General features: G+C 35.6%; 1 protein-coding gene and 1 long non-coding RNA gene across 4 annotated transcripts in view; one reads left to right on the forward strand and one right to left on the reverse strand.

The window, feature by feature from the left end:
- LOC109438008 (mitochondria-eating protein-like) overlaps positions 1-18,873 on the forward strand; it is a 297,423-nt gene that overhangs the window by 78,535 nt on the left and 200,015 nt on the right. The gene's annotated exons all lie outside the window — the stretch shown is intronic.
- LOC141568326 (uncharacterized) overlaps positions 14,258-18,873 on the reverse strand; it is a 77,148-nt gene continuing 72,532 nt past the window's right edge. For all 3 annotated transcript variants that reach the window (XR_012491455.2, XR_016022366.1, XR_012491454.2), the window contains one exon: positions 14,258-14,466. This is a non-coding gene — a long non-coding RNA (uncharacterized LOC141568326). The remainder of the gene's footprint in view (positions 14,467-18,873) is intronic.

Raw genomic sequence — 18,873 nt, forward strand, 5'->3', positions numbered from 1 at the left:
ACCTGAGCTGTGCTCAGTCACTCTTAAACACATCAGAGGCTTTCTCACGTCTGTAACAGTGATTCTGATCTCCAGCATTTTATTTTAGTTTAGTTTAGTTTTTTCTTAGTATTGCCATCTCATTGCTTATATTGACTACTTTTGTTCTTGCATGCCACCTACTTTATTGATTAGAGCCCTTAGCATATTGAACACAGTTGTTTAAATTTCTGGTGTGATAATTCCAACATCCTTCCCATGTCTGTTTCTTAAGATCACGCTGTCTCTTTAAATCATGATTTTTGTTTGTTTGTGTGTTTGTTTGTTTTGCCTTTTAGTGTGCCTTGTAGTTTTTCTTGATAACTGAACATCTTGTACTGGGTAAAAGGAACTGCTGTAAACGGGAACTGCTGTGAATAAGTCTTTCGTAACGTGATAGTAAGGTATCGGGGAAGGAAAGTATCCCACAGTCCAATGATTCAGGTCTCTGTCTTTTAATGAGCCTGTGTGTCTGGACTGCAAACTTCAGTGCTTTTCAGTCCCTCTCCCAGAGTGGGACAACATTGCTAGAGTGTGTTGGAGTTAGTCTCTGATAATACTTCAGCAGGTTAGGCTCTGGTTAACTATTTTTTTCCTGAGAGCACATCCTTTTGAGAACTCAAGCTCTGGTATATTTCAATACGGTTCTGTTTTCCCTCCCATTGCTGGAAGTATGAGGGGATTTCCCCCGTCCCCCCCCCCCCATATTTACTGTGAGAACTTGGTCGAACTTTTGGAAGTAAAACTCACAAAAATATGTGGGCCCCCATATAACTGCATCTCGCTGGAGTTTCTAATACTCACACTTGTCTTCTCTCAACCTCCAGTATTTTACCAATTATAGTTCAAATTTTCCTATTGCAGTCTTGTTTCCGCAGAGATTTCTACTTGTGAATCTCTGCTGTTAGCTGTGACCGTCTGTATTCTCCTGTCTGTCTCTCCAATTTTGGAAGCCGAAGTTTGGAGGCCTTGCTTCCTCATCTCTAATGTCATTGGTTACAGAACATGTCTTTACACTAAACTTGCCCTGTCCTTTTCTCTGACTGTATATCTCTTCCAATTGCCCATCTACTGTCCCATGCACTTACATCATTTTAAATGAACAATTTCTCCCTTATAGAGATTTGTGTTACCATCTAGTTACAAGGGCTTAGAAAACTAATTGTTGACACCTTTCTTATTCTCGTATTCAAATCAATGCTTAAGAAACTGTATTTCATTCAATGGACTTCTTCATCTGTAGTTATCAATTTCTAATTCTTTTAATCTACAGATATTTATTAAGTGCATGTTATGAGCCAGACACCATGACAAACAAGAAAAGACCACACCCTATTGTCACCAAACTAGCTGATGAAAGATGAGTGGAGGCGCTCTTACTTCTGTTCCCATTTAGTCAACTCTCCATTTATTAGGGGTTTTCATGGATCTTCAGTTACAATTCATACAGCTACTGTTTGTGCACACTTTACAAAGTATACAGCTGTATACAAATATATGTAATTAATTGTGTCACTAATTAAAAACAACAAGGAGATAAAGAGGGCAGTCATTACAACTGCTGCTTTTTATTTTGTATTTTCCTTCTCTTTCTCTTCACTTTCCCTTCTTTTGAGGTTGTACAAATTTAGGGAAAACTAAAATTTTTCTAACAGCCACTCTGGTATCTGTGATTATTGTTGCACTGCCTGATTGCACTCACTGTTGCACTCACTGATATGAGAGTGATCTTTTATGAATCACTGTGATTTAAATTGGAAATCTCCACAATTATACCCAGATGTAACATTTGAAAAAATAGATACTGAGGTTTTACAGATACCTGGTTAATTTCATGATGGTATTAATAATTAGATGATTCAGATAATTTGAAATTTGAACCCTGAGAATGAGAATTATTGGGGAGACTTCTTGGGAGACAGCTGGCCTGTCTTGGGACAATACCTGAATATCCTCTTATAGCTGAGAAGTATGTATTCCAACAACTAAGTTCTAGTAAGTTTTTTTGTTGTTGTTCTTAATTTTCTCATCAATAATAACATTTTCTTTTCTTTGTTAAGTTTCTTAGGTTAGTACAACCTGAAAAGCCTTCTTAACTAGGCTTTTACATAACTAAAATTTAGGCAAAAGTGCCCTTTTTGATTATTTGGATATAATTTGTATCCAAATTTGTATCCAACAAGCTGTAACCTGAGTAGGAAAGAGTTAAGGAAGTAAGGCCTCCCAACCCAAGACGTGGTGATGCTCTGATTGTGTGTCTTCTGTGCAGCAGGCATTTGGTAGTAGAAAGGGAGAAATTTGTTTAGCATGGAGAAAAGTTTGTGACTGTTGAGAAATAATCATTTTAGTTACATTTTGCCTGGAGTTTTTTTGTGTTTTTTTTCTTCCCCCGCCCCCACACAGAGGAATAATCCATCCCACATCCTCTGAGGGGGTTATAGTCAGTCCCACCAAAAAGAGTGGAAGGAGGAAAGTTTATGGTATCCTTTCAAAGTCCAAGAGGTTCAACCGCTCAAAACTAGACCCCCTGCAGTCACAGAAAACCCTACCATTGGATGTGCCTCCTTCCAGAAGGGCAAGGTATTGTGTATCCAAGGAGAGCCGCTGAAGAACAGAATAGCTGCCACAATAGAAACACATATTCACTGCGGAAACCCAACAGTTTAACCTGCATATCTTCTTTATAATCCACTTTTTTGTGTTCCTGGACTAGTTATTTTCACAAGGCCTAGGGGACTGGAATCTTAAAAAATAAGTTGTGATAAAAGAAAAAGATGGGGATTATTAAAAATATGGAGCACTGGTGCTATGCAGAATTTCTCGGTGTGGAGTTATGTACTCCAGAAAGATATCACTACTAACAACTCTTCATTACCAGACACGTGGGGGTGTCTTGGTATTGTCTCTTGGACACATAACAGGCCTAAGGTCTCCCAAGACACCACCAGAGTGACAGTTCCGTTTGATGCATCTTTTCACAAAGTATTGTCTGAGGAAATAAATTTTGTGAGCTACTCTGAAATAAAATCATTTTGGAGTCAAATAAGTTTGTCTCTATATCATATCCCACTAAAGACTCAAATATGTCGCACATAACGCATCAAAGTATCTGAGAAGCCATGAATTAAATATACCTGCTTAACTTTGTTTCACATCATGGAATCTCTCTTTTGTTTGAAATGAGTAATATCCTGTGGGTTTACTTTGGATAATAGGGCCTATTTCTTTCTGATGATTTTTTTTGTCAACTTAGAAAGTGCTATCTATATGCCAAGCTGCTTTCTTAGATGAGGAAGCTGGGATAACAAGATGTTATGGTTATTAAGTGTTGGAGGTAGAATTCACACTTAGGGAGACAAAGGCATTTGATCACTACAATTAAAGTTTGACCTCAAGCCTTGAATTTTTAGAAACTTGATTCTGCTTACAAGTCAAGGGATGCTTCATCTGTAGGGTTGGAGGCACATTACATAAAATCAAGAGACTGAAGTTTCAAAGCAGAATGTCTACTTTATAATTTACAAGAAATTGCCACCATAGAGATTAGAACATCAAAGTGCTTATTTATGCTTTCTTCCCTTCTAGGAAGACCTATGTGGGAAGCCAGACCACATGCAAAATGTTGCTGCGTGGAAATGAAATCAGAACAAGGAGAGTTAATCAGATCACTGTTTCTCATTCTGTGCTTCAGGGACTTATAATTGTGGGGGAAATAATGAGTGAAGTCCTTTATTACTGATACAGCGACGTTTAATTTTTTTCTCACAAAAGTTCATTGTTTTTCCCCCACAAAAACTGTCAGCAGTGGGAATATTGCACCTGAATGGAAAAACTGAAAACGTGTGCTTGCTCACCTCTAAAAGCCAATGAAAAGAAAGAGAAGTTTCATTTATTCAATGAATAAATCCACGACTAGGCCAAAGCTATTCAGAAGGTCACTAGAAAACCAGAACTCGCATAAAATTTCTGAAAGATAAAAAGCAAATGTGAATAGATTTTTGAAGAGTAAAATCACAGGAAAACAAAGTACAAAACATGAATAGGCTGCGCCTGAGGTGGTAGTGATACTCCTGATTGATCTTGGCCCGATGTAATGAACATAAACTGTTGGATGGAACTTGGGATATTTCTCAGAGGATTTCATTGCTGAGCTACAGCTTGTGTCCCCAGAGCAACTAAGCCCCTCCCCTTCCCCTGTACTCGACCCAGCAGTGGTTTGGGTGTTGTTTGGTCACAGGATAAAGCAGAAAGCCAGAAAAGAATCATGCAATCAAGGCAAGATACCAGCTAGTTATCGGTGTCCAAGAAAGACAGAATTACCTCTACTTAAGAAAATTTAACTCACATCTCAAATTCACCACAGCCCTTCCCTCTTCTGTCCGGTCAGTATGAGGGGCAAGATTTGATCATCAAAGTAGTCAGGCGTTGTTCAATGTAGACATGATCAAAGAGTCAAATGTATGAATCGCCACGAATCACTAAATATATGACGGAATTAACAACGTGAAAAAGAGTCACCAAAACAAACATAGGTACCAATAACACCTGACAAAATAGAGTAATTGAGATAAGAGGAAAAAAGCCTTAGGATAAGCATAATTAATATTTTTCAGAGAAGTTACAAAGAATTTTATGATCATAAAAGGGAACAAGGTAGAAATTTTGGACATTAAAAGTTTGTTGGAATAAAATGGAGTGGATGTAAAATAGGCATAACTACAGAGAACATTTTGTGAGCCTGGAGATTAATCTGGAAATTTTTCAAAATTTCAAGGAAAGTTTAAGAAAAGGATGGAACATATAGCACAATAAAATAAACACATAAAAGTAAAAGAGAATAAATTAATTCAGACAAAAAAAATAATTAAATGTAAGAACCAAGAGGGAAAAAAAGCTGTTTCTTTTTTTTTTTTTTTAATGAATAAAGTAGACAAGCCTCGGGAATAATTCATCAAGAAAAAGTGGGAATATGAAACTATGTTAAACATGAGAAAGAAGACCTCAATATAGATAAAGAGGAGATTAAAATGTGTGAGAAATTCTGTACAACTTTTTGTCAGTGCATTTGCAAATCTAGACAAAATGGATGACTTTGTAGAATTAAACCTTGCAGAAATGAATTCAAGAAGATGCAGAAATTGTGAATGGACCAATAACCAAATGAAGAAATAAAAAAGGTAGGTAATGATTTATTCCAAATTGATCTTTGAACTAAATACAATTCCTACCTAAATTCCAATAAGGTGTTTTAATGCAACTTGCTACACTGAATCTAAAGTTTATATGGAAGTGAAGAATTCCAGGAACAGCCTGGATGGACACTTTTTGTAAAGGATAACGAAGAAGGAAGGACTTCACTATGATGTATCAAAGCCTATTATAGTTGTAATAATCTAAACAAATTTATGTTAGTACAAGTACAGAGTTAAAAAGCAGTTCAATGTATACAGGAGAATTTTGTTTAAGATGGTATGTAAATTTAGAGGTAAAATGATGGACTAGTCAATAAATAATGTTGGAACAGCAAAGAAATAGGGTTATATGCATAGTCACATAATTTGGAATAGATTAAAGAGCTAAATGAATTTTATTTTAAAATCTCTGAAAAGGATTAGAAATACTAGGAGTTTTCTTTTTTTAATCTTTATTAAATTTATTGGGTGACATTTGTTAGTAAAATTATATCGGTTTCAAGTGTATAGTTCTGTAATACATCATCTATATATACTTTGTGTGTTCACCACCCACAGTCAGTTCTTCCATCACCACATATTTGACCCCCTTTACCCTCCTCTACCACCCCTCTCTTCCCCTCCCCCCGTAGTCTCTGGTAACCACTAAACTGTTTTGTTTATTTGTTTGTCTTGTTCATTTGTTTTAGTTTTATATCCCACTTATTGAAGTCATACAGTTCTCAACTTTTTCTGACTTAATTTGCTTAGCAAGATAATGCCAAGCTCTATCCATGTTGTCACAAATGGCAGTATTTTATCTTTTCTCGTGGCAGAATAATATTCCATTGTATACATTGTTATGTACCAATCTTCTTTATCCAATCATCTATGGAAGAACACTTTGGTTGTTTCCATGTCTTGACCATGGTGAATAATGCTGCAGTGAACATAAGGGTACAGATAAATGTTTGCAGTTTTGGGGTAGATACCCAGAAGAGGGATCGCTGGGTCGTATGGTAATTCTATTTTTAATTTTTTGAGGAAACTCCAAGCTGTGTTCCATAGTGGCTGTACCAATTTACATTCCTACCAGTAGTATATGAGGGTTCCTTTTTCTCCACAACCTCTCCAACACTAGTTACTTGTCTTGTTGATAGTAACAGGTGTGAGGTGGTATCTCACTGTGGTTTTGATTTGCATCTCTGTAATAGTTATATCTGTTGGCCATTTGTTTGTCTTATTAGAAGAAATGTCTGTTCAGGTCCTCTGCCCATTTTTTGTGGAGTTGTATGAGTTCTTTGTATATTGGATATTAGCTTCTTATCGGTTGTTTGCAAATATCTTTTCCAATTCGGTGGGTTACTTCTGTTTTGTTGATTTTTTTGTTTGTTTGTTTTGTTTCGTTTTTCTGTCTATGCAGAAGCTTTTTAGTTTGATGTAGTCTCATTCATTTATTTTTTGCTTTTACTTCCCTTGTCTTTGAGGTCAAATTCATAAAGTCCTCTCTGAACCAGAGGCCCGTAAATTTAGTAGCTATGCTTTCTTCTATACAGTGTATTGTTTCAGATCTTATATTTAGGCCTTTGATCCATTTTGAGTTAATTTTGGTGTATGGTGACAGCAGTCTAGTTTCATTCCTTTGCACGTGGCTTTCCAATTTTCCCAGCATCATTTATTGAATATGCTTTCTTTTCTCCATTGTATGTTTTTTGCTCCTTTGTTGAAAATTATTTGCCCACAGATATGTGGGTTTATTTCTGGGTTCTCAGTTCTACTCCATTGTTCTGTGGTTATGTTTTTCTGCCAATACCATGCTGTTTTGATTATTGTTGCTTTGTAGTGTAAATTGAAATCAGGGAATGTGATACTTCTGGCCTTGTTCTTTTCTCTTAGGATTTCTTTGACTATTCAGGGTCTTTTGAGATTCCATAAAAATCTGATATGTTTTTGTTGCATTAATATTCCTCAACTCACGGGTTATAGAGCTCTCAGAGTAAGGAGGAAAGCACTCAGTGTCATTGTGTGTGGCAGAGCTCTCAGAGTAAGGAGGAAAGCACTCAGTGTCATTGTGTGTGGCAGAGCAGGACAACCTGTGTATGATCCAACAGAGCACCTCCAAGTAGGAAAGTCCCCTGTTTCTATCACCCTCCAATGCTCAGGATTTCCCATTCTTTACATTTTTGTGGACATAAATATCACAGTTACCATCACCACCTTATCTCCTCCCCATAGGTGAAGCAGTCTAATGCAATCTAAAAATGCAGCTTTTTGTCTAGTTGTTTTTTGTTTTGTTTTTTTTAGCATTTCCTCCTCTAGAGTATAAGGGTCATGAGGACAGGAACCTTGTTTGATTTATTTTCTGCTGTAAACTCTCTTCCTAAAATGGTGTCTGGAACTTAGTAGTTGCTCAATAAATTTTCCTTTTGTGCTTGAGTGAATGTTTATGTTTGGTAACATTTAATGTTATAACCGCTCTTGTCAAAATTTGATAGAATCATAGAATGCTTGGGACCCTGGGACTCAACCTAATGAATCTATTTCATTCATTTTTCAAATTAGGTAGCTGTGGCCCAGAGGGAGATTGTTACTTGTGGAAAATCACATACCCATTATTAGAGCACTTAGATGAAGAATCAGATCCTACATCTGTCAGACTAAGGTATTTCTTACTTGTTTACATTTCTTCCTGTTTTTTTACACCCATTCCTTATGATTATCTTTGTGCAATCATTATTTATTATCTTGCTTTCTTAGCTATAGGAAACACTCAGTGTTTATTTTCAGTGTACATAACTCTAAGTAAAGCTGTTCTTTGATTCTGGTCAGTATTAATTCTATTGGATAATGCAAATTTGGGTCTCAAAGAATTAGAGGAAAGTTATTAATGTGCATCCCAAACAATTGTCACTGGAGAGACCTATGGTATAATCTCTTCCTTTGAACTTGCAAACAAACAGCAGTGTTAGGGCTTTTCTACTCAAGCAGTTTATCATATGATGTTTTGAGTCTTCTCTCCATTTCCTAGATTAACTGGCCTACCTCATGGCTATTTCATCATCCTGACCCAAAATAATAAAGTTAACTTATGCTCCCATTTATTTTGAGTCAAGTCCAATGGATTTCTACCCAGAGGCGGTGCTTGACACTTCAAGATACATTACTTCACTCACTTCTTCAGCGGTACCATTAGCCCTATTTTAGGTAGGAGAGACTGAGGCTCCCAAATGATGACTTGCCCACAATGGCATATTAAGAGGAAAACCAGGATTTGAAGCCAGTGTTCAGTGTTTGTTTACTGAACATGTCGTGGCCTCTCTTTCCTGTAATCTCCCATGCTTGTGGGGTGGGTGGGAAGTACAGACATCACTAATGATTTTGGTGACAACATAAATAATCAGGCTGACTCAGCTGTGAATTCACCTGCCATGATTATCAGAATAGATCCACACTCTGCTACTTTCCTCCACTTCCTTGCTAGGGATAACAATGCTTCCAAACATTTCCTAGGGTGACAATCTTAATGCAGTACCAGATAAAGGAATTTCATTGCTATTTCTTCTGTTTAAATATAACGGTTTAATCTGTGAAATGATAATAGTTTCATCTTTTCAGTGCCTTCCTGTTTAGTCTTTCAGGGTAGGACTGAAATTGACCATAAATGACATTCTGCGCTATATCCAGGCAAAAGGAATGGTGAGATGGGGCCCACTTATTCCACTAATATTTTCATTGTCGATGGAGGCATCATCATGGGCATCAGATTCTTTCATTTTCTTCCAAGAGTACAATGGAGTTTTTGCTTTGTTTTGTTTTAAAACCATGACTTTGGGATTTTTTTTATCAGTGTTAGAAGTCAGGCCTCAGAGGCAGCGTGACTTTGGCTTGGATCTTATCCCTGCGACATGTGAGCTCAGTGTACTTTAGCAAGTGAGCCTGGAGGAACATGAATTCTTTCATCTTCAAGATGGACACAACAACAATATATTTCCTATGCTTAATATCAAGATTAAATGGTTACTGCAGATAACAGTACGTGGCTCATAGTAAGCCTTGAGTGTATATACTATGTGGCGAACTTGACTCAGTGAAGAGTCTGCTGAACCTTCTTTTTTGCACAGATTATTTGAAAAATTGTAGGTGGACATCATTCAAAATTTAAAACATGACAAATCGGAACTGAAAACAAATGAAGAAACAAGCAACAGTGCAGCTTCTTCATGCTTTGCTCATCCCATCCCTGAACTCAGATACCCTCTTCTTTTTCTTTGGGAATCGTTGAATCCCTAAATGTCATTGATTGATTATAGCCTACACACATTACCTACCAAAAAAAGAAAGTGGAGAAATGGCTCAAATTAGTTAATCTTTGTTGTTTTATCTTTATAAGCATGTATAATGTCAGTTGGATAAGTTCAAAGTTGACCAATCCATAAAAATCTATGAAAAGGACATTTAGGGCTGTTCCAGGTATATTATAAAAGATAACTGTCATTTTTTCCTTCAGTGTCACTTTTTATTTCTGTTAAGAGACAGAATCCTGAGTTGGATAGGTAATGGTTCTGTCTAAAAATGGCATTTCCTTCCTGAAAGGAGTTGACTATAGACAAATGTTTATTCCTGTGTTCCCTGAACTATTCAGCAGCAGAAACATTGAGTATGAATCGATAGGATGAGGGTGAGAGTTTTAAGTGCAAATATTTATGATTTAAGAATGTGACCAAGCTATTGTTTGCTTTAAAATATATGGAAGCCTCCCCCATTTGAATGGCTTTCTGGAAGATTAGGACATGATTACATTATAACACTATTGGAGTGTTTCATCATGAACACAATGGCTGTGTGTGGGGTTGAGGGAAAGATTGTTGGCAAGTAGTTAACTAGCAACATGGATTGTGATGACCCTATAGTAAAAATGTTCCAAGACATTTTAGCTACAAGATGGAAACGTATTATTTTAAATGCTGGTGCACTCTAAACGATCCATAGTCTGAACTATTTCTGTAATATTTGTAGTTGTTCAAGTGACTTAATTAATTTGACTGATACGCTAGAATGGATCCTTGGCATTTGCTGAGGCCAAATATGCATGATAAACTTGCATATATTAAACGTGTAGAGTGTCACATGTTATCTTAATTCCTTTTGCTTGATCCTAACAACCCTGCTGACAAGCATATTCATGAGAAGTCTGGGCTCACAGGAGTCCAGCATCTTGCAATGCCCACTTAGGCCTTTGATACCAGGCGTAGAGTAGCCCAGCTCCCTGCATTCTCCAGTGAAACTTTCCTCCCTGACTTCCCAATTTAAGTGGAGAAAAGTTTAAAACATTCAGGAAAAATCTCTTATTAGGCTAGGTTTGAACCTACTGAAACCATCAATGTTATGAAGACTATTCTAATTCTCAGGGACAAGTTATTATATTGAGTAGCTATTTGTTTTTCTTTTATATATGCAGAAAATAAGAAGGAGCTCACAACCAAACTTAGTGCCAGTTAAGACCGATTTGAAAACAAGAGAAATAAAAATGTAGATGTGGATGCAGATGTGAAGCAATTAAGTATTTTCACCCGAAATAATTGGACTATTGGGATTTTAAAATACATAAAAATATAACATCTATTTAGATATATATATAACTGTAGGGTTTTGTCTTAAACTTAGAAACAGAAACTAATCCCACACCACATTTTAAACTGTAGTCTCTCTACATGTCTGTAAACATGGAATTTAAAGACTGATGCGTGAAAAATGGATTCATTTCAGCCTTCTCAATGAGCAGCATGGCTGTCTGCATATATTCTCAGTATTGATTTTGAAGGATAGCTATGCTTTCATCCAGATTATCTATTTCATTGTCCCAACCATCTTATTTTGATGACCTTCTGTCTAAAATACTACTTATTATTAAAGAATTACCTCTGAATATTTTTTTGCAGCAATGCTTTGTAAGATTCCAGTGTCTTACAGATCACATTTATTTTGATATGTTAGACAGAGTATGTGATTAGAATTAAATGTTAAAAATACAAATTATAAAGAATGTTAATTTATTTTGTTCTGAACACCTATTAACTGGAGAAGTCTCTCTCTCTTTTTTAATCTATTTTGAGTCTCTAGTGTCAGCAATATCATGCTCATAGCACACCTCATTAAGTAAGGCAATTTAACAACAACAAAAAAACTGTATCCAAATGAATGTTAATAACTTATAAAAGCACAAGTAAAATTGAATTTGTATGAGGAAGAGTTTGTCTACGTCTAGATAATGGGTAATCATTAATTTCTACATATTTCCTAGAAATAATTACAGAATTTCATTGTTTTTCCCAACCTTTGGATTTTCAACAATACTGCATAAGATTAAGGTTAAAAAATAAGCAAGAAATCCTAACTTTCCCCCCAAGTTTTTATCTTTTCTAAGAAAATCTAGAACTATTTTTAATCAATATGCTATTTATTTCCTTTTTCTTTCCAAGATTCTCATAGAATTTCATATCAAATTGTGAGTTTTTGAAATTAGGAAGGAATTTGAACCCGAGTAGAAAGTCATAATAATAAGTAATGATATTCTTTAGTAATTATAACATTTTTGAAGGAAAGTATTTCCTATAGAGGCTCCTGAATCAAGCAATCAAGAAATACTGACTCTACCATCTGTGAGACAGTATTTTGAACCTAGTTGCCTCAGGGGCTATAACTTTGGGAACAGGCTTTCTCTCACATGGTGGAGAACTTCAATTACCTAGATCTAAAATTCAGTCTGCCATTGTACATGGAACATTTTTTTTAGGATACATTCATAACATAGACAATTTTTAGGGAAGAGGATGGTTTTTAAAGGAATTTTGAAAATACTTTCATTTTCACATGACATTTTTCTGTTCAACGATTATTGGTCTTAATGTAGATAAGCAATTTGAGTTATACCTAGCCACGCAGGAAGTCACAGTTCTTTTAGTGGGCATCTGCCGACATCTATATAACTGATCCTAAGTATTTTTTCACATATATCATGCTCTTTCTCTAATGCCTGAACTTGTGTATGTTTTTCTTTGTTTATTGTCATTTTCTGGAACTAGAATGTAAGCTTCATGAAGACAGAAGTTTTTCTTTTTGTTTTATGCTATTTTACTTTCAGCAGCACATTGAACAAAAACTTATCTCTGCCTATAAGGAACTCAGTCACTTTATACATATATATATATATATATATATATGTATATATATGTATATATATGTATATATATACATATATACATATATATGTCATATATATGTATATATATATGTATATATATATATATATGGTAATGCTGAAAAGTGAGCTAAATTTTGTCAATTTGTGGTTTTAAATGTTGAAATTTTTATTAAAGTCAGTTATTTCACATTAAAACCTCGAGTCTCCGTTATATGAGATTACTTTTGTAGGGTTTGTTTTAAGGATCAAAAAAATAATTATCAGTCACTTAGAAAAATGCTTGCTACAATCATTCCATTGTTGTTAGCTATTTGTCCCCCAAACATCATGTGTTTTTTTTATTTACCTGATTTATTTTCAAATTTAAAAACATATTTTTAAAATACGCAATATGATTCAAAAGTCAAAAATGTATGCAAATTTATACCTTGAGAAGTTTGCTTCTACTCTCATCTCTTTCACTCATTCTTTCTCACCTACTTTGGTAATTTAAAAAAACATTTTTTAAATTTATTCTACTAGTGACTATACAAATAGACTCAAAGGGTCTATTTCATTAGCAATATTTAATGCCTTTTAGGTGAGTTTTTTTCATATTTATATCTTATACATTTAAGGCAGTATTTATTCTTACCAAAGTTCCTGTGCTGAACAAGAAGGCACATAGTTAGTAATTATAGTTTGTTATTGAAGAGGCAACGTGGTCTCTGGAACCAGACTGATTTGAATTGACATTCCGAATCTGCTACTTACAAGATATGTGGTTCTGTGAAGTTAGTGTCTCTGAGCTAAATTTCACCACTGCAAAGTGGAAACAATAACATTTACCTCTTAAAGATTAAATTAAATGTGGTAGTTTTGGAGTTGTGATGCTTAGATCTCCCGTCAAGAGAAACTGCCTCTTTATTAAGGCATAGCATGTTCCCCATCTGTAAAGACACTGTAAAGGTCACCTGTAAGGTGACAGATGCCCTTTAGAAATTGCTCTACCTCCTCTCTTGGCTGCCAGGCCAATAACTAGGCTTAAATCTCAGTATAACCTGACTGAAGACAAGTTGAGTCTGACAATGGAGAAAAGAGAATACATCCAAAAGGGTTACAAAAATTACTTACCACGTACCACCTGGACCCAAAGGAATACCTTTAAGATTGGATTTTGAGGTTGCTTGATCAAGTAGGCCAGAATGTAAGTCAGGATATGCAAGCATTCATTATATTGTGTGTGAAAAAAAAAGTCAAATCCTGAATGTGACTTCCGGGAGTTTACTAAGCTTTTTGGGCAAATGGGTTCTGGGGTGTTAGGTCTACATTTGTTTTAAAGAGGTGTATATGTTCTCAAACTGTCTGATCAATAATAATACTAGGATGCTATATAGCTGCATTTTAAAGAACAGCACATCTAATCTGTGAATAAAGATGAATGTGTTTGAAAATAAAGATAAAGGGAATAGTGAAAACTTACTTCTCTGGTAAGTCTTATCTAATAAATTTCAAATTCCCTTGTAAGAGTCCACATTATTTTCACTGTCAATGGAAATACATGTTTACAGATCTTGCTTTGTCCAACCTAATCTTGTAGTGGTTCCATATCCCTACACCTGAGTTAATGGTTTCTCTCAAATAGTACTTGCAACCATTTACAGGTTTGTGGGTCAATCCACATTTGTAAACACTCAGTAAGGAATTTTAAAATTAACTCCCATCAAAGTGATAGCAAAACTGTGTACTGATATAATGCTCTATAAAATGAGATGGTGACTGAAAATTTCTGTTATTTTTACTGTCTTATTTCTGCTTCTTCAGTTACTTGTTAAGCATTATATTGAGCCGCAAGAAATCGACTCGTAGAAAGAAATGTAAACATATACATATTTTAAACACTTCTTTATTTCCCAATTTTACAAATGTATGACAAGTTCTGGTTACTGAAGCTCATACTTGGACCTGAATTGATTTCAGGGACGAAAGAGCAAAAACACAGATGGATGACTGCTTTCTGGTGAAGGACCCCAGCGCCAAGTACTGGAAGTCCCGATGTCTTCCATGGTGAACAAGATTATCTTTGGCGGAGAGTACCTGAAACCAAACCAGAGGTACAGGATTGAGAAAGGCTTCTTGGGAAATTTCTCACATGCAATAAAAGGTTGTTATATGGCAACAGTATGGTATATGCTTACAGAGCAGAGTGAAATTCTGAAATTGTGCTCGAAATGAGGAAATGTTAGAATAGGTATCGATGTATTGGCTTTCCTGTCTTAGGAGTCCTCAGACATTGGGCCAGAGAAGAGAGTGGCCAGGAGACAGTGGCATGAGAGGTGAACAGGGAATAGATATGATCATATCACCAAGAGCTGGGGCTCTATGCATGGAGGACGTAAACTGCCCCAAATAATATCTTGGAGTTTGGTGAATGTTTCAGTTGCCGAGCTGAGTGCCGAAGCTCTATGTCAGAATTTCATGATTCTACATACACTGCCTATTTGTCTCTCCATTCTGTGGCTTTTTAAGCTCCTTAGTGAGAAGCGGTATTGCTAGAAACAAATTATTTTAAGTTTCATGTTGGAAGCCCCAAGTCACATTTCCCCCTTTCTTTGATGACTGTCTATTTTCAAAGAAGTTAAATTTGATCCAAGTTTAGGAGGTAGAAAAAAGATAAAGTGAGAGAAAGGCAGCATTTTACTGAGAAGAGACACATCGGTAAGTTTTTTGGCATCAGAAATATAATACCTAATTCAGGAAATGTTGTTTATTCAACAATCATTTTTGAGTATTTCCTACATGCCAGTACTTTGGTAGGTATTAGATAGAGCTATGAAGATAAATAGGACATGTTTCTGCCCACAAGAAACTTACATCCTAATGGAGGAATACAGATAAATAAGCAAAAAATGACAATACAGTATGTCCCACTCTCTGGTGGAAATCATATTTGCTGGAGGTACTCTGGGAAGGGAGGTATACCTAACCGACATGAGGGACAAGAGGGAAGGGTCAGAAAATATTTTCAGAAAAGTAGTGGCTGGGATGTTTAAATATCAAATACATGTGCTTGTGACTGTGTACAGGGCTATCTGTTGAGTTGTGACAAGTAATATATTAGTGCTATCAAAGATGAGTTAGTTTTGGGCCTTGACTGTCAAACTGGGGAATTTTGATTTGATAGAAATGAAAGATCATCTAAGATTTTAAGCTGGAAGAAACAATATGGCAGAAATGCTTCTAGGGCTTTCTGTCAGCAGGGCAATCAGGTAAAAAGAGATTGGAGACAGGGAGGTAAGCTAATAATATGTGTTGTCAACAACTTAAGTGTGAGGTCATGGAAACTTCAATCTAGGCTGGTGGTTATAGGGGAAACACAAATTGTCAGAATGTGAGTCAACATCTGAGTTTGTCTCAAATGTTTTTTCTTTTTCTTTTTTTCCCTGTCAGGAGTAGTCATTTGATTGAAAACAGAGGAGAGAAGGAAGCCATAAATCAATCAACAGGGGCACCAGGGCACTCAACTGATTACTAATTCAAAGACTATGAAACTCTTATGAGATGTAAACACAGGATTTGAAAGAGAAATGAAAATAGGTGTAAACAGAGAAGAAGGTAAAAGTTGGTTCCAAGATGAAGGTATTAGTGTCCATTTGCGTGCCCATTTATTCCTTTAACAGAGCTGTGGTGGTTTTTTATCATTATGAAACCTTCTAAAAGAAAACAGGAATGGCTATTTGTGAAAAGATTAGCCAAATAATGTGAGTATGGCCAATAGAAATTTGTGAATTAAAATAAATTTTACTATGCCTAGCAATGGATAAATATTATTTTAATACCAAATGATTTTTGGAAAAGATTGTGTTATGTGGCATTTGGATTAGTCTTAGCATGAGAATTAAGCCCCTCTTAAAATAATTTATCATGATAAATAGAATGGAGAAAGGAGGAAGAAAATATTTAATGAGTACTTTTGCTATTCCAGACATCGTGCTAGGTGCTTTATTAGAACAAAAAAACTTCTTGAATTTGAATGCATACATGTCCTACTTTATCATTTTACTTGAGAAGTTTAATGGAATGACATGTATTCATCCTAACAAATAAGGTTATAGCATAAACAATTCTGGAAAAATAATTTAGAGTCAAAAAGTAAACGTTCAGATCAATTTAAAAACAGTTGAAAACATTGTGAATGGCATATTCTTGATTATACATCATTCCTGCCTTTGCTTGTATATAGTTATAGTTGTTGGTGCGTGTGCCCTAGGGCGTGTGCCCTAGGTTCAGTCCCCATGAGGATGGCAACTTTTGATCTTCCTGTTGGTAGAAGCTACTTTTGACAGGGCCATTTGTCTCAGGGATTGATCACCTCAAATTCATCACTGCCACAAGAAAATTAATACATCAGATATTTTTTGGTTCTCAGTCTGCAGTAATCATCTCCAAATATGATGGGCAGTGTGCAGTAGCCCAAATGTAAGTCAAAAACAATATTATTTTTCTTTAAACATTCTAATTTATCTGAGTTATCTTTTTTGAAGTACTCGTGATTTGACATAAAACAAAAGGACTGATCAGGTAAAAGCTTACTTAGAACAAAATAAATTACCCTTTTGATATCCAATGTGGCAACCCAGTATTTGAGAAAAACAGAACTTCATATATTCAGTATTTGACAAAGTGTGACCCATTTACTGAAGCAGAAAATGCACCACAGGTTTTTCAGTGTTTCCCTTTTTTTCTTCTAAAAGCAGATAAATCATATTTACAAGCCAAAGAAAAGAAATGCATCTAGACTTATTTAGGGAAAATTTGGGAGAGAAACGGGGCGGGGGGTAGGGGGAAATACAGTAATTTTGCCTCAGAATGATACTCCCAAAATAAAATGTGGTGGGCTTTAAAAGGTTTCATAGGAATGTCAAAATGTGGAAAATATTTGATGAATTTACATGAAGGAAACTAGTAGAGCCCTCCAAGCCTTTTAGAGACTGTGAAGACACTGATGAGTTTATAGAAGTCATCTGTTCACATTGCAGCTTTTCATAGGAAACTTCTGAGATTTTTGTCAGGATTTTAAATATGCTGGAAAAAGAATAAACATTACAATACAAACCCTTATCCTGACTTATATATATTCTCCTAAGTGCTCATCTCTGTGGTAGTACTTTTTACATTTTCTGCGTGTCCCAGTTTATGATTGTCTCTTCTACTAGACTGTCAACTCCTTGAGAATGGGGAGCTGTCCTATACACCCCCACGTGCCCAGTCCCTGGTACTGCACTTAACACAGAAGATGGATCACCAAATACTTGCCGAAGGTGAGACAATGAGGGGGGAGAAAACAGAGCATATGGGCAATTCTTTATGAAAAGAGTTTATATTATTGTATAGATTGAGATGTTTTTGTATTAATCAAGTATTTAAAATTGCCGATTTGATCACTGATTATGTTTAAATATCCTTCCGAAAAGAAGTTACCTAAGAGAAAACTCATGTACACCACTTCAACAGTTTTATAAAATACCAAAAAGCAAGTGATTGTAATTAATATTACTTTAAAAATTCCAAGTGGTGAATATGATGTGAATAAGGTAGAAGGAGAATGTCGGAGAGACTTCACTTCTCAGCCATATTTTTAGATTTCTTGGATCTTTTAGATTTTTTAGATCCATGCTTTAAGCCAAAGTCAGAAATGGGACTAAAATTTAGTTTTCTAACAATCTAGGTGTCTTGTCTTTTATATTTTTAGATATAAATTTTAAAGTATATAGAGGGATTAAAAAGGCTTTAGATATGTTCCTTTATTCATTAACAATCATTCCAAATAGCCTGATAGAACAGATCAGATGTAGCTAGAATGGGTTGTGTCCACAATACTGCAGATCAAATTAAGGAAAAAAAAAATTGAAGATAGTTCTTGGGACCCTTGAAAACCACTTCCGGTCTACAGCCATACGGACAGAAATGATCAATAATCGTGGCTATTTGGTTCATTCATTTCTTTTAATGAACAGACCTCACGACTCACTAAAAGCATTCTTGCAGGACTGGGATGGATTTCAATTCTCTGGTGACTGACAGAAACAGAGCCTTTGATAAAACCTGGAGGAAGCTGCACTGCTCCCCACCGTCTTTCCTCCCCCTCATCTTTACAACCAGGTGCTGTTTAACTCAGAAGAGTATGTCATCTCGGTACAGACTGATAAGCAGTTGATCGGCAACTAGCAGCAAAATTCTCCCTGTGATTCTTAATGCAATTTGTTTTAGGCAAACATCCCGAAACTGTGGATTTGTTTCAAATATGTAAAGTGTAGCAAATGTAGGAATAAAGGCCTCAAGAAGAAATGGGCACTGAGTTGGTTGAATCGTTTCGTTAATACTCAATAGGACCATTTCCATGTCTGGTCACTGCCCTAGTTCAAGTAAGCATTAATTTGTCTCTAATAAAGTGCCATTAATACTGTGGATACTTATAAACTGCTTTTGATAAATGAACAACGT

The sequence above is a fragment of the Rhinolophus sinicus genome, chromosome 1 (assembly GCF_057876585.1).
Source record: "Rhinolophus sinicus isolate RSI-liver-muscle chromosome 1, RSI-T2T, whole genome shotgun sequence".
Classification (NCBI taxonomy): domain Eukaryota; kingdom Metazoa; phylum Chordata; class Mammalia; order Chiroptera; family Rhinolophidae; genus Rhinolophus; species Rhinolophus sinicus.